At 36.1% G+C, this 16,027-nt stretch overlaps 1 protein-coding gene across 17 annotated transcripts in view; it reads right to left on the bottom strand.

The window, feature by feature from the left end:
• The window catches only part of LOC309441175 (uncharacterized protein), a 262,238-nt gene that overhangs the window by 121,499 nt on the left and 124,712 nt on the right, over positions 1-16,027 (bottom strand). For 3 of the 17 annotated variants that reach the window (XR_014184337.1, XR_014184338.1, XR_014184339.1), the window contains exon 1: positions 2,916-3,206. The exons of 10 other annotated variants lie outside the window; for them this stretch is intronic. The gene's annotated coding sequence lies outside the window, so the exon portion shown is untranslated. Of the gene's footprint in view, positions 1-1,609; positions 1,890-1,995; positions 2,112-2,915; positions 3,207-3,378; positions 4,423-16,027 lie in introns of those variants that run through there. 4 more of the 17 variants (XR_014184335.1, XR_014184336.1, XR_014184340.1 and 1 more) reach the window with 3 other exon arrangements.

Genomic DNA, 16,027 nt, shown 5'->3' with positions numbered 1-16,027 from the left:
TGTTTCATGTCGAAAGTTTTAAAACATATCGTAGAATCTATTGAAGAATAAAGCTTTTTTTACAAGACCTCATGTTTTCTTGATAAACGGAAAGTGTTCTACAGTATGTTTATGTTTGTTTTTTTCATGTAAATGAAAGTATTTTGTAAATACTTTTTGAACTTTTATTCAAATGTATAACAATATGTACTACTTACACTGCATTACTAAAACATGAAATATTAATGTCTAATGGTAATTAAAAATGCCAACTACAAAGCAAGAATTTGTATTTTAAATGGAGAATAAATTGGTTTATTGCACTGAAATGCATAACTGGGAGTTCAACGATTCTATGAAGTAAAATCTAAGATACAAAATTACAAAAATGTTAAGCTTTATTATTGCCGTGTTTCATGATATGTTTGCAAACAAAAAGAAAACATAAAGCCCTCCAAGTAGGAAGGTTAGAGACATGTTATTCCTGAGGGCTGTTGAAAATAAAAATGGCATAATGGAGAATACTTAATATCCTTCACCTTTTGTAGGCTCAGGAAAAGTAACTAGACAGTTATTTATTAACCTAAGTATAAAGAAGAAACATTAATCTACCAGTTTGGGATTTAAAAGCAGAATATATTATCTATAAATTTTAAACTTAATATTTATGAATATGGAATGCTAATTTATCTGATGGAAACATGAGTCTTTGTATGTTCACACAGACAATACATTTCTTGATGAAGGAAAATGTTACTTTTGTGTCTGCAATCAAAAGCTAAATTTATAATGTTTTAAGCTTTTAAACAAAACTCTCTGTTACTTCATATAGTAGATTTTACACTTCAGGCATGCTATCCGAACAAATTTGACTCTGGATTTAGAAACTGCTCACAAAGTTTTTGGAGCATAACTTGCTGTGATTTATAACACAAACCTTCACCAACCAAAACAGAAATGAAAACCTCTAGAATTAGTGGACTAGCATGTGTTGCTTATTTCACAGTAAAGCCTTCTAGATAAAACTAGGACTACCACAGCAAAACATTTTAAAGTTAGTTTTGCATTAACTAGACGTATATATGCATATCTTAAATTAACTGTACCTAATTCAGTAACTCAGGAGAAATTATTTCCATGCATGAGCAAATAAATTCCACAATTTGCAAAAATTCTACTATTCCATTTATTTTTGCACCCAGGATAGTAATTTTCTGGCAATGCTTTATATTAAAAGAGGATCTAGCCGTGATGTGTTTTCCCCTGTTGTAAAACTTTTTTAAAAAACAAGAAAAATACAATTAGGTCCTATCCATTTTATTTTACTAATGTTCTCCATTTTTTTCAACATGTTAATCTTGTCTGCTTTCTTTCATTGCAAATGCAACGTGTTGCAGTTAGACTTGTAGGAGAATTTCAAGTATTGTAGCTTAGTCTCCTGCAACATAACAATGAACAAACTCTCCCAGGCAAGTTATATTAAAGTACTGGTACTGAAGAGTCTATAAAGCTCGAGTTTTTTCCCCGTCTAGCTATGTCTTGCATTATGTAATAAAAGAAACACACACACCCACCCCCACATACAAACACCTTACAGCAAATGTATGGTTTAACAGAAGAAAGACAATACCTGTAAAGCTCATTTTAACAGCAGGAACTACTGCAAAAGGGATCAAGGCTGGGGGGAAGGGTGCAGGGGAAGGTGCGAAAAGGCTGTTCCACATCGATATTGCTGCTGAAGTATGGTATTGCTTATAAGTAAACAACACATGCAGGAAGAAACCAGCAGCTCCTCAGCTATAGCCACAAGTGCTGTTATGTAAAATAAAAATACCTAACAAAAATGCTGCCTAGCACATTTTGTCTTTACATTGAACGCACACGGAAAAGCCACTGGGGTAGAGTATACAGAGCATGTAATAGGAGGTCCTTAATTTCCAATTGCTGGGTTGCTTTGTTAAATACAGATTAAATTCACAAAACGTTCAAGTGTACAATAATAATGTATTCACTTACAGTGCCAGACTTGTTTATATAATATCAGCGAGGAATAATCACCCATTTATTGCACTGATGATCTCCAGAAGTTTCAAAACTCTGAGCACACTTGAAACATGAACTTTCGCAGCTCCTTATTAATGTTTAGACTAACTCCCTTTCCCCCTTTTTAACAACAAAGGACAACCCAGCTCCTGCTCCTTGTCTCACAGATCAGACCCGTACCCAGTTTTCAAGGACTCAGGATAAATCCGAAGGCACATCTGAGATTTTCCTTGCAAATTTCCTTCCAATGGATCTAGACATGTATTTTTTAAATAGCTATATCAAAAAGCTTCACTCACACAATTCGAACAAAGAAACTTCTCAAAAATGTTATTACTTACTGTTCACTGAGCATAATTTACTGAGATTAAAAATTTAGATTCATCTGCTTTACGTCCACAAGTGTTTTAAGCAACCCCTAATACTGTATTCTGCTTAAACATGACGATTAGGGCTGCTTTGGCATGTTGAAAAATATAAAGGTACCAACGATTCTCATTGTGCCTTAGCTTCTTATAGCATGGTTTTTGGAGGTGCATAAGCTGTGGAAATTTAGAATGATAATAGCAACAATTTGGTACACAAGGAAAAAACAGACTCCGTCCCCCCCATCCCCCCCAAATGCTTCAGATATACTGTATAAAGTCATTTTGACATGCCTACACAACTGGTTGTGGCAGCTTTCAGACATGATTCCTAATCACAAAAAAATGCTTCAGGTTCTTTTAGAGAAAGCTTGCCGTTGGGAAGTTGATTTTGGCCAAGTGCCAAAATCATGTGCAAAAGGGGCCCTCATTACCAATTCATGGCAGCCTTCAGCGCTGACAAAAAATGTGACCCAACAGGCTAAAGCAACAACTAAAATTAAAAAGTATGAGACAAAGACAACTTACTTAATATTCCTTCCATCGCCACATTAAACTTTTCCGTAATTAAACCCTTGTTAGTTCAAAGCAGTTTTCAACTACTTTTAAATGATTGCCCAGGCAGATCTGTAACAGTTGAAAGTTTTCCCTGTAAATTCTCCCCAGCCACTCTACTTTTAACAGCAATTTGGGTCCGACAGCAAAACTTTCTGCCGTGTGCCTCTGCAAGAAACCCCTCTCCAAAAAGAAGCGAGGCGCCCGCGCGTATTTCAACGAAAACTAAGCCGAGCTTTACAAGATTCTGCAAGCATTAAAGGCAGAGGAGGAGTGAGGAGGGGGGAGGAGAGAAAGAGCTCGATATGCAGGAGCAGCTATTTCCTAAACTTTCTACAAAGCTTATCAAAATGGGCATGCAAACATTAAGCAATCACAATTAACAGCGCTCGCTGCACCACTATCCCATAAAAGCAAATTTGATACACGGCCTTACCTAGATGTCGTCTGGCTTTTCTGTGGATCAAAAAGTTTCCTGCCTAAGCACAGAGATATTCTTTCACAAACCATAAAGGCCCCTTTTATTAATCCAGCACTGTAACAGCCTGCTTTCTACAGCACGTTGAGCGCAGGATGCGTCAGCTTTCGAGTGAAAAAAACAGTCTTAATACACAATTAGTGGCAGATTGTATAATAGTGGATTTATCTTAAAGAGTGAAAAGGCATTTTTTAAAAAGCAAAGAGGGTGCGGTCAGATGTTAGGCTATCCCTGAGAAAAGGGGCCTAGGCTGCACTAGTACCTAAATACTAGCAGAAGCTTACTGGGAAGGGAGCCAATGGAATGACTTTGTTTGACCCAGCTGCCAATCTCTCCTGAAGCACTGCGCCAGACTAAACACTGACACTATTTTAACTCAAATCAGGCTACAGCAGCTGTTTGCTTTCCGGCTCTCAGCTATGCACCATGGCCGTGATGACTCTGCACAGCACATATGATAGAGCTGGGGCACTTCTGCTAAAATACGTTCTGTGTTTCGACTGGTGGTATAGAAGTGGGGGCTGGGGGGGCTGCTGTGTTGAGGATTTCTTTATTCCTTTTTTTCTGCATTACTTTCTTTCTTTTTTTCTTCCTTTCCTTTCCTTTCCTTTCCTTTCCTTTCCTTTCCTTTCCTTTCCTTTCCTTTCCTTTCCTTTCCTTTCCTTTCCTTTCCTTTCCTTTCCTTTCCTTTCCTTTCCTTTCCTTTCCTTTCCTTTCCTTTCCTTTCCTTTCCTTTCCTTTCCTTTCCTTTCCTTTCCTTTCCTTTCTCTCAACATTCCTGCTTCCATTTTCCTCAAAGTGAAATAAAAAACTATATTTGAGGCTCATAGGAAATTCAGCGTTGCCAGTCAGGTGAAAAGAGAAAAGTTACTGCTTGGGACTGACAAGAACCAGAACACCTTGTAAAGGTGGGCATGCGCATGCACAACTCCAAAATCCATCTCCAACCTGAAACTATTTATTTTCATCTTGCTAATTTCTCTACAATTGTTTAGCATAAAAATAATCAACAGATTCTCCCTCTCACTCATTTTTAAATGAAAATATAAAATGAAAGTGTGTGCATGTAAACATGTATGTAAGAAAGCAGGCATTACAGGTGTGCATACATGCATGCATTTACATGTGCATCCAGATTCTGATCTAAATTACACCAGTGCAAATGGCACTGTAAGCAGTGAAGTTATTACAGGTTAAAACTCAGGGTGGAATTTGGTAGCCAATTTACATAGGAAAGTATATGAGACTGAAAAAATTCATAAGTGTTGCTAGTTATAGGCATATGGCTTAGAGGTTGGCACGTGTTGTCCAATTCAAAAAAGTTGAAGAAGATTTGCAGCGGCAGAAACAAAGCACATATACACATGTTAAAATGCAGTGGAAGCTTCTGAATACTGGATATGCAACACAGTTCAACAAACCATCTACAGTTTTACAGCATGTGCACCTAAACTCAGCCACAGTACTTAAGCCAGAAGTTTCCTCTCACCCCACCATAGAGGGTTGCTGGCTGTTCCCAAAAACTGCATGTCATGTTAATTTCCTTGTTCAGTAAAACCAAAGGAATAGAGAGGGAACTCAACCCTTTTTATTTAATATGAAAGTGTGTGACTTATCTTGATATTGAGTAAAGGACAAGGAGAAGGTCTGGCTCCTGGCATCTGAATGCCTTCAGTAAGCACTGCTGGGTATCCCAAATTCAATATTTATACTTAACAGAGATAATGGGGTAGAAAACCCCAAACAGAAATGGAAAACAAAATAAAACAAAACAAAAAAAATCTCAACCATGAAAGCTGAGCCTGTTGCTTTCAGGCTGCCGTGCAGTGACTGATTTCCATGAGCTGTTCAACAGCCTGCTACCAGAAACTAGTGGAAGTCATTGATATTGCACAAGCTCAAATCTCACTAACTACCTGCCCCTCTCACTGGTCCTCAAGTATATTAACAGTTCAAGTAAAGATCCTGGAAAAGATCTTAAATAATCCACCATAAAATGAATAAGGATTAAAAATGAAAGGAGTAATGGCTAGCACAACAAATGCCCAATGTTCCTATCTAACATAAAACTGAAATGGAAGAGGAGACCTGCATTATGTCTGAAACACCAAGAAAGAATGTGCAATTACATTTACACTAAGGGGGGAGGCACAAGAAAGGCAGCTACCTACAACTCCTGAGTTTGAAATCTTAAAATGGCAGAGAGGTGAGACAAAGCCAACTGTTTTTACAGTCCCTCCCTTCTTTCTCTAAGGAGCACGAACACGTATTTATCATGAGGTGATTTTGCAGGCCCCCTAAAGAAAATGTGACTCCTCAGCAAGGAGAGTGTGTGCTCTGTGATTTCACACCTCATGTTGCACCAGAAAAGAAAAGCAATACTGCAGTGATAGGTCTAGAAAGGCATTAATGACACTGAACTTAGAATGGTTGGAAAAGAAAAATACGAAATAAGAAAAAAAAAATATAGGCTGGAGTGAAGCTTTGCCAGCTCCTCGAGGCAGAAAATAGGTAATATGGCCAGATCAACAGAAAAATAATTTAGTAACAAAATTTGAGAATGGCAGGAAGGGAACAATGTTCTCAGTGAAGCCAGCAAGGAACTTATCCAAGACAGGACAAGATTAGGATGTGGATAAAGCATAGTGCATAGGCACTTAAAACATCAATATAAAAAAGACTATACAGTTAAAGGTGAAACACAAATGCTTTTCATTCAAATACAGTATAATTAGCAGAAAGCTCATTCAACCTTCTTCTTCTTGGAAAGCTAACTGAGAATTTATTCCTGTTTCAGTTTGTGAGGGTGGGTCCTCTTAGCATCATTTTGATTTGTAAGTTAAATACTCTTGTCATAATTGCTCCAGGGTGGCTGCAGGAGAGGGAGGTGGTATCTGGCATTTCTTTCACTTTTTAAACTTTTGGCAGCCTTGGGCAATGCATGAAGAAACATAGGGAAGCTCTGGAATAGGTTACTAGTAAATCTCATTTGCCAAATACAAATCTCTTTCCTTCTAGAAAATTGCTTAGAATTCTTATTATCTTATAAATGAAGCATTAGTACAGCTAAGCATATTTGCAGTTCCTGCTGTAGAAAATCTCTGGTTGCTCCTAAATGGGTTCTCTGTTTGGAATAACACATTCATTCTTTTTACCTTGATTTTGCGGTTAGGGAGCTGAGTGTGTATGTGATTACACTACGTGCATCTATGCCATTTAAAGTCTCTTCAAATCACTGGCTAATATTGATCAAATTTAAGATCAAAGGTTTCAGGTATATTTTTGAGAAACTAAGTAGCTTTGAGATCTCTGTCTTATATAAAAGTCCAATGAATAGAGGAGAGAAATTTTGTCAGCATCCCCAGGAGTAAATATGGAAAATCTGTGGAAGAAAAAGACCTACTAGCTACCTCATGACTTCACAGTAAAAACTTCTATGAGACCCACACATTGGTTTAAACATCAAAGTTCAATTAAACTCAAGAAATTGATCCATAGGAAAGTAGGCTTCTCTGCTCATGAACTACGTTTGTTTAGCTGGGGAGCTGGTAGAAAGCATATTGCACATATTGTCCAAAGGATTTTGTTTGTTTATTTTTCTTTTTAGTTTCAACTATTCAATTAGAGTGACTTCTTTTCATCCTCATTCCTTCTATGTTTAGTACCGTAATTTTGGCCCACTACTTCAGGATCAAATGATTCCTCACTTCAAGCCAATTGTAAAGCTTCGATTGATTTCAAAGGAATCAGGATTTTATCCTTTTCATCCCCAAGCCATGAGCATATTGCCAGAGGGTCCCAGAAAATTACGCATGCAAAGGACTGTGCAGTTAGGGCTGTGATGTGATTAATAACTTTCAGCTTCCACTTGTACATCAGCCACTTGTGGAAGAGACAATGGTCAAAATAATGACATGACCTTGCAAGTCTATATGCCACTCTTGGTATTAGAGACTCTGAGCTACTACAATGCTGTGCATTTGTTCACCTACTGAGCCTTCTACTATCCGAACTTTCAGTAACTATCATTTCTAGGCTGGAAGCTTTTCACCAGTAAGAATCACTGAGGGAAAGAAGAAAAAAACAAATTAAACACAAAACAAAACTTGCATTTCAGTATTTCAGATACTTCAGGTGAGCAAGTTAGATTTCCAAAACCAAAACTGAGTTCAAACAACTTTATTTCTCTACCTACTCCATTAGTACATCGCACATGACTCATTTTATTAATATGTTTAATTTATAATATGCTTATTTTAAGCTGGAAGATAATGGTGAAATACGAGGGAAAAATAAAATTAAATTTAAAAAAACTAACCAAACTCTCCCCACCCCCAACCAGGAATACATGTTATACTTTCTATTAAAAAGTGAGAAACATAAATAAATTCAAGAGACAGTCACCTATTCATGGTAAAATGGAACCCAGATGCTAACAGCTGAGAAGAAACTTGCCTCAGAAACTTGATTGCATAAATACCTTTCATGAAGGATTTTCATAATCCTCTGAGTAAACCAGTACCCACCACACCACTACCAACAGTAGTGCATTAGATTTTTCTGTTCTATTTGGCTGGGAAAATCTGGTATTGCCATAGTCCATATACATCTTTTAAACAAAAGTATAGAACATGGCAGTGACTTCTGTAGCTATGGAATTACTTTAATTCAGACTCTAAAATTAGTCTTACACAATCTCATCTCCAGATGCTCCTTTATAGTCATAAATCCACTAAAATGTTTATATCATCCCATGCAAAGGGGTGAATGCCTGCTGAGGATTGTTGCTCCAAGGCAGCAATAACTTACTATGTCTTTTCTGTAGCAAGTGGCAGTATCTTTTTGAAGTACAATCTATAGACATTTGCTCTTTCCATCACACCTCCCGCATTCCCACAAGCCACAACATATTTATGCTTCAAGACATCTCCTGGAACAAATCAGTTTTAGTTTTGAATTAGAATACAGCATGACATGAGACAGATATAGTCGGGGTTTCTTCTGAGAATAAATTTGTGTGCTTTTAGAACAGAGACCAAGCAAACATGAAACTTGCATATACGCCTTACTTCCAAGCCAAGGAAATAGCTACCATATGTATGAAAAAGTTACTATCAAACATAGTTAGATTAGATATAACACACCTGGGCCCCCAAAGACCACCATCCAATCTTACTCATTCCATCTTTGGGACCAGTTATCATGTTATTGTACTGAGTAGTGCTGAGATTCCATCAAGGAAGAGAATCCTTTTGTGTTGCCAAACAAAAAGGCAGTTCTTGCCTTAAACTTCATCCTATTTTGTCAGTCAAACTCAGCCTTGGTACATAAGATCCTTTCCCTGAGTTCATACACAAGGTTAGCTCTCTCCTCTCACCACCATAATCTTTTTTGTAGTTCTGACTACTGAAGAAGGGAGATCTATTCCAGTTTTTCCTCTGTGGGTAAATATCTTCTATGGATTTACTTTCTATTACTTTCTTTAACAAGAGGTTAAAGAAGATAAGGAAGGAAAAAAAAAAAAAAAAAAAGAAAAAGAAAATAAAGAAGATTGCTGGTAATATACCCATCCAAACATTAGGCAAGTATTAACAACCACTTCATACTTAGCATTAAATGTAAAAATGAGATGGACAGTAAATAAATTCCATTTACAATATCACATACTACTGAGATGCTAGCATGTCTAGGAAGGAATGTGATACAACAGTTCAAGGTGACTAGAAATCAGGATTCTTGGTGTTTATTTCTGACCCTGCTCCTAGCTCAACAGGCAACCTTGGGTATACAACTTAACCTCCTCTATCCTAGATTTCAGCTGATATAAATTGACAAGGCTCAAAAGCCATCTGAAAGGACCTAGACAGTCAAGCTTTCGATCCTCTATATCTTAGTTTCCTTAAAAGTGCAGCAGATAGTACTCACATTAATTTTAAGTAATTAATAATATACTAATATAAACACTATTCATTCTTCCTAAACAGTTTGAGACCCACCTTTGCAGCAATGGTTGAAGAACCAAAGAAAGTATTTCATCATAAATTAAGGTAAACTGAGCTACAATTTCTGATTACCTTTAATGTTAATCTACAGTAGAAATAAATATTAAACAAGTCTCTGTTGAATACCAGAATAAATTTGTGGCTGGTTTAAGTGCTGTTTTTATGTAAAATGGAGAGACAGGGCATCAGATTCAGTTTTTCACTGCATGCTTCACAAAGATAGTCCTAAGCACTAATGTCTAGAGTTTTAAACTACCTGCTTCACTGCAAAGCTTAAATAACCAATCTCCCTGCTAGTGCATATATCTTTAAGTCAGTGCTGTGTTGACTCTTTAAATATTTTCACTTTTTAATATAAACTTTTCAGACAAAAATTTCTCTTAGAGAACAAGGACCCTACACAACCAAAATGGAGAGAAGTTACCACTTTCTGTTTTTTCAGTCTCACCTGTTTAAGTACAGCTGACAGAGCACAGATGCGTGCATTACTCTTGTCTGGGGGATAGTCTGTTTACCAACCTTTTAATGACTTACAGTTGAAATCACCTCATTTAGGAATCATGATGGTATTGGCTATGAATGTCAAGCAGAAGAGCCTACCAGCTACACCCGGAGGCTAAAAATCTGCACCTTGGGTTCTATTCACAGCTCTGGAGGGGAAAAAACAGGCAGGTGGGATTTGCATATGTTAATGGTTTCAAAATCCTGCCCAGCAGCCATTTCCCATTGCTACGCACTTAGACACAACCAAAAACGAACCTGGCAATATGGGAGAAATTCTTCAGACCTCTGTGCATCCTTACACCAAAATATCTGGGTTTCCAAACTATTACACCAGTAGGTTTGGAAATGAAAGCCTTTATTTGCTTATTATCAATTCACCTACAAGCCGCCTGTAGACAAACCATAACACGCAACTAAAATAACATAACATATACAATACTATTATTCTTCATGCAGAACCAGCTGTCTAGAGTTTCCTCCTTTCAAACCCAATACACGACACAAAAGGAGCATCTTTGAGATCCTTTATTCTTTGCCAGTCAAACAACTATCTAAACAAAGAGGCAATAGATAATGAAGCTCCGTTATTACCTGCTACTATTGCACATCTGTGAGGCCCACAAGAAAAGACCATCAGCTACAGCCTCCTGACTATGTTGGGTAAAAAATTGTCACCGTTACGTGGTTTTGGTTAAGAGTCTGTGTTACAGCAGAGTGGATTTTACAAGAACATAAAGTAGAGGAAAGCAACATATTTGATCATTTTTTTCATTAAAACAACAAGAACAAAATACTATGCTAGAAAATGTACTTAAGTTTTGTCTTACTATTTCAATGTTATAAATCTTCCTGATTGCCACTGTCAAGTAAAAGTTCCATGAAATACATAGATTAAATTAGGTAGGTCCTATTCTATACCTTTCAGTTATTCACACAAATGTTAACCTCTGAACAGAGACTACCTTTTTGATAAAATGCCTCCTTATGTCTAAAACCTCCTTTTATTCCACTCCCAGCTGCATTTCATTAGTTATTTTGCACAGCACTTTACTGTCACTAGAGAAGTTTCAAGTTTAATCCAAGGCAACTTCTGCATCCCAGCTGAAAAAGTAGGAGCTATGAAAAGTAATTTTCAGTTAGTCACATCATCACAAGTTGGTTTACATTTACACTCTGTGAAGTTAAATTACCATTCCAACATGAAACCCAGAAAACTGGAATTCACTTCTGGAGAAGGCCTTGCAAAGCAGAAGCCTTTTTCAAGTTGTGAGTATGGCTTGTCACATCTGCTTAATACATACAGTTTCCTTTACTATTAGAGAGCTGTATGCAAGTACTGATGGGGAACACATGCTTAGCCTCATGAGTAATCGAGTATCATGAACAATCAAACATATAGTTTTTGTTTATTACTCTGTGTTCATTTGTAGCATAGAATCTTGGTATGTAGTGATCCCTGTAACATCACAATAGTTAAGAAGCAAACACTTGAGGAATGGGTTGAGCAAACTTCAGTACATGTCAAAACTTTCTCAGACATTGTATTCTCTAAAAAAAACAGAGTAAGAAGAGAAGATAGACAGCAGACTATGGTCACTTTGAATTCCTCTTCACTTAACTTGATGTTGAAAATTATGGTACCTTCAGGTGCATGTGGTTTCTACATACGCTTAGCATATTTAACAAATACTACTTCGAAACTGTGACAAATCTGTGTAAAGAGCTGGATAGCAAGCTAACTCATTTTCTTCATTGAAACAGTGTTTTAAAAGCTCAACTGACTGAGCAGTGGGAAGAAAAGAGTCAGAAGACAGGACAAGGAACCAGAAGGAAACAAAACTGTTTTCTAGGCTTCAAACAGAATATTAATGTTTTCATAGCTTTTTTTTTTTTAATTTTATTTTGGTTTTTTTTTTGGGGGGGGTGTTGGGGTACCATTTGAGTCCCCATAGTTTGGACATGAAGAAGCTGAAATGAATAGGAGCAATACTTGATCTTTCCTCCTTCAGTGTGAAAGACTAGCAAGCTGCTATCAAACATCAATGCAGTGCTCTTGGGGAAAAGGATCTGATTTGGAATGATGGAGTGGAACGAAAATGATGAGCAAGAATTGTGGATACACTAATAATAATAATACCAAGAGAATATAAAAGGAAAACCAGAAGATGCTATTTAGAAGGAATAAAAAGAGGAAGAAATAATTAAAGGGACTTTTTTTTTCCTCACTCATCAAGCCTGTAACCATGGGGCAGGACAAACAGAAACTTCAGTTCTTAGTTACTTGAAGTTCCATCATTAAACAGAATCAATGATGGACATTTCACAGGTTATTCAGAGCTAGAAATAAACCAATCTGGAAAATCACAGAAAAACATCTCTAGTGAAAGGCACCTGCCAACTAATAGCAGCAGTTTTGTCACTGGAGATTCACAGATTTTGTTAAATTTTGGAATTTCTTTCAGCAATAATACCTAGAGGGTGTGCCAGCACATAAATACTTTTAGTATCCTATAAGCAAGTTGACTTGAAATACAGCAGAAAAATGTCTTTCAGTGCAAATTCTGTTCCTCCACAGTTACACTGCACTAGCACTAATGTTATTTGAAACTTTACGTGTAAAAAATTATCTCCTGTGCCTTATAAATATTTTTTTAATCCATTGAATGTAGAAAACTACAATAAATTACTCATCACAAGCTTAATGATAAGTCAAACATTAGCAAAAATGGACAAAACTACAAATCATCTATTTTTATTTCAAATGTGTTAAGCTGAAATATGTTCCTTTAAATCAATCAAGTTTACCTCAGAGATGCAGATGTAATGGGGAATTGTGGGATATGAGGGAAACTAGCACTTTGTAGAAATCACTCTACCTTTTAGCGAAATGCATTTGATACTCTGCTAGAGTGGATTCCCATGACAATGAGGCCATGTAATTTTATACCAGCTGCAGATCTGCTTCCATACATCTTTCTTCATGACAAGTGTCATGCACTAGGTCTGGATTCAGATTTACGCAGAAACAGTAAAAATCAAACAGTAGTGAAAAAAAAACAAACGTATGGTGTGTTTTGTTTGTTTGTTTGTTGGCGTTTTTTGTAGGGTTTTGTTTTGTTTTTTTATCCTTTTCACTGAGCATGTTCTTCTAATTAAGCTATATTTTTGGAAGAAAACATTGTGGGTGTATATATTTAAAAACTAATTTTCTCACTACTGAAAACAACTAGCACATGCTAAATCTTGTACTGTAATTTGGCGCATGAGAGAAAAGTGTACAAAATATTTGCTTAGCATAGAAGGCTGAGAGTCTATGATTTTAAACATTATATTAAAGGGAAAGAACCAAAATAGTAACATATTATTTAATGTTCACATGCAGAAAACAAAACACAGGGAAAAAAAGAAGGAAGATGTTGCTCAGCCATGCCTTAATTAGTAAGCCATGCTTTTGAAAAATATAATAAGAAAGCTATTTTTTCAAAAGAAAGAGTTAAGCAACAAGGCTATTTATACAGTTTGCTCAGCACTCAATATAAGACTAAAAAGCCTGCAATTTTCAAGGTGATTTGCAATTTCCATTAATTTGTTGAAGGTTTTGTAGCTCAATAATGAGACACTTTCATCAGTTATTAGTGAATCAGAGCTGTTTGCAGCTTTAATTCAAACACAGTAAATACAAATGCAAATGTGCACATGATTTCTATTATAATTTCTAGAGGGTGAAAGAAGGCAAATGATCTTCAGGAGAATGGGGATGTTTATCATTATTTGCCTAAAATTGGTTAACAGCCCCATACTGCTGAAGTGAACTGCGAGTCCTTGATGCATGCCAATATTTGGGTTCTGACAAAATGCAAATGGTCATTTGGCACTTGGGTGTTGGCTTTATCTCCCCAAAAACTGAAAATCTTAAGGTTTTCTCTACTTTAAAAGACACAACTATTGTGCTGTCATAAAGATCTTATTTTATTTATTCATCAGCTTCTTGATTCGAGAGAAAATTTCCTGAAGTTTAGGATCCGTGTTAATTCTGGTCTCTTAGATCCAGTGTCTTAAAATCCTTGCACAAGTATATAGACTACATCTATATTGTGAAGTTCTGGTAGAATGGATTAAATGAGACATTAAAAGGAAAGATTTACCTGCAAATTAAGGTGCCTAAAAATGCAAGTGGACACAGCAGAGTTCACAAGGTGACCAGAGAGGTTCCTTACACCTGATGAAGCTGATGTAAAAATCAATGCCAACAAAATCTGATGTCACTGAAATCCCACTCTTTTAAAGCATCTTTCAGAGCATCTTTGAGCATCGACCACTACAAACCTGGTCCAGAGAGCAATAAACAGGATTTGTTTCTGTCAGTTAGCAAGTATAGGATATTTCCTCCTTCCAAACCAAGCTGTTAATTAAAAACAAGACTAAAATTTAGATTAGACATGGATAACAGAGAGGTTTTACTCAACAGCCACTTGATGGCAGCGTCATGTATAAAAAGATTAGATAGTGAAGCTAAAACTTTTAAAAAAACCTTCAATAACAGGAAAAAGCCAACCCAAATGACACCTTGATTACTGCAGAATATTACCCTCCTAATAGAACTCTTTTTAATGATATTTTGAAGGTCAGCAACAGAATCAATAGGTAAACCCATAACAATAATTAATATTAAACCTCAAAAATGTTGCTATAAAGGTTATTCCTTTAAAATCAATATATGAAACATTTTTAATATCTGTTATGAATTTGATATTCATTCTAGCATGCAACTCTCCAGTGATAACTCCTGGTTAATTTCTCTGGCAAGAAACAAACTAGAATAATTCCATGAGGATTTACTGAAAAATACTTCATGAACAGTGATTTAATAAAAACATATGACACTAGTGTTACCAATACGATATCATTTCTGTAGCACATAACTATGACAGTGGTTTATATTTCCTGCCAGTAGGATGATCCAGATTCTTTGGTCATCAAACCAAGTTACAAAGCTGCTTTTCTCTTCCTCTCCTGACTTACTCATATGTTTGCATTTCAAACTAAAGAGTAAATCCAGAATAACTGTTTCAGCTGAACAATGAAAAGGGCTCTATCTCTGTGCTGTAAGTGAACAACCAGTTAGGATTTGCCTTTGCCTCCCAAGATGTCCAAATATGATTTACCCAACTTTGGACATTTTTACACTGGTTTGAAAAACAGATCATCCCCAACGTGAAATGACTGCTCAGCATATTAAGAGCATTAGTCAATAACATATTGCAATAATGCAATGACAAGACAGCTCTGTGAGGATCATATTCTACCCTTGATGCTCTGGGAAAAAAATTGTTTTCATTACCAAACATGTATCTAGTGAAGAAAAGACAACTCCAGTATTCCAGTCTTTTAATAGCTAGGTAGCTCCTTAAGACTAAAATGTCATCCTCTTGATTTATTACTAGAACTTCCATTGCCACTGATGATTGTTCAACATACAGAGTAAAACATGAAGAAATCCTTCAAGCAGTAAAGCAAATAAAAAAAATCAATGTTACTAAGTATCTTTTTGAGTTATAGAAACACTAAATAACATCCTGAGCTAATACAGAATTAAGGCTCACAAAGTTTCCTTTCTCAAAATTTGGGGGGAAAAGGCAACTTCATTCCAAGCACTAGAGCTCTAATGTTAGTTTTTCACCCAAAGCAAATTTTTTCAGTAAAGTTCTTAAACCTCTACAAATATGGTTTATAATGGAAGCTGAAATAGAAAGTCCACTGAATGCAGAATCACAAACAGAAGCAATGTTTTAGTTCTAAAACTAATGTTACATTTCTCATTACTTTTGTGAGTCACAAACTTCTGCAGAGACTATGCAGCAGTCTCAATGGTTCAATTATACTCGGTTTTTAAAATTAGATAAATGTCAGAAATTTACACAAAACTTAAAAAGAAAAAAAAATATATTTCCTGCTCTTCCTCCACCAAAACCACTCTGCATTAAAAGAATCAACATCTAAAACAAAACCAAAACTGAACCATGACCAAAACAAACAAACCAAAACAAAACAGTAGTTCTTCGGTGGTTTTTATCAAACAGGATTCAACAATGCAAAGATAA

Source organism: Streptopelia decaocto, assembly GCF_964273445.1.
Source record: "Streptopelia decaocto genome assembly, chromosome: 1".
Classification (NCBI taxonomy): Eukaryota; Metazoa; Chordata; class Aves; order Columbiformes; family Columbidae; genus Streptopelia; species Streptopelia decaocto.
The sequence above is the reverse complement of the archived record's forward strand: the minus strand, read 5'-3'. Positions and strand labels throughout refer to the sequence as shown.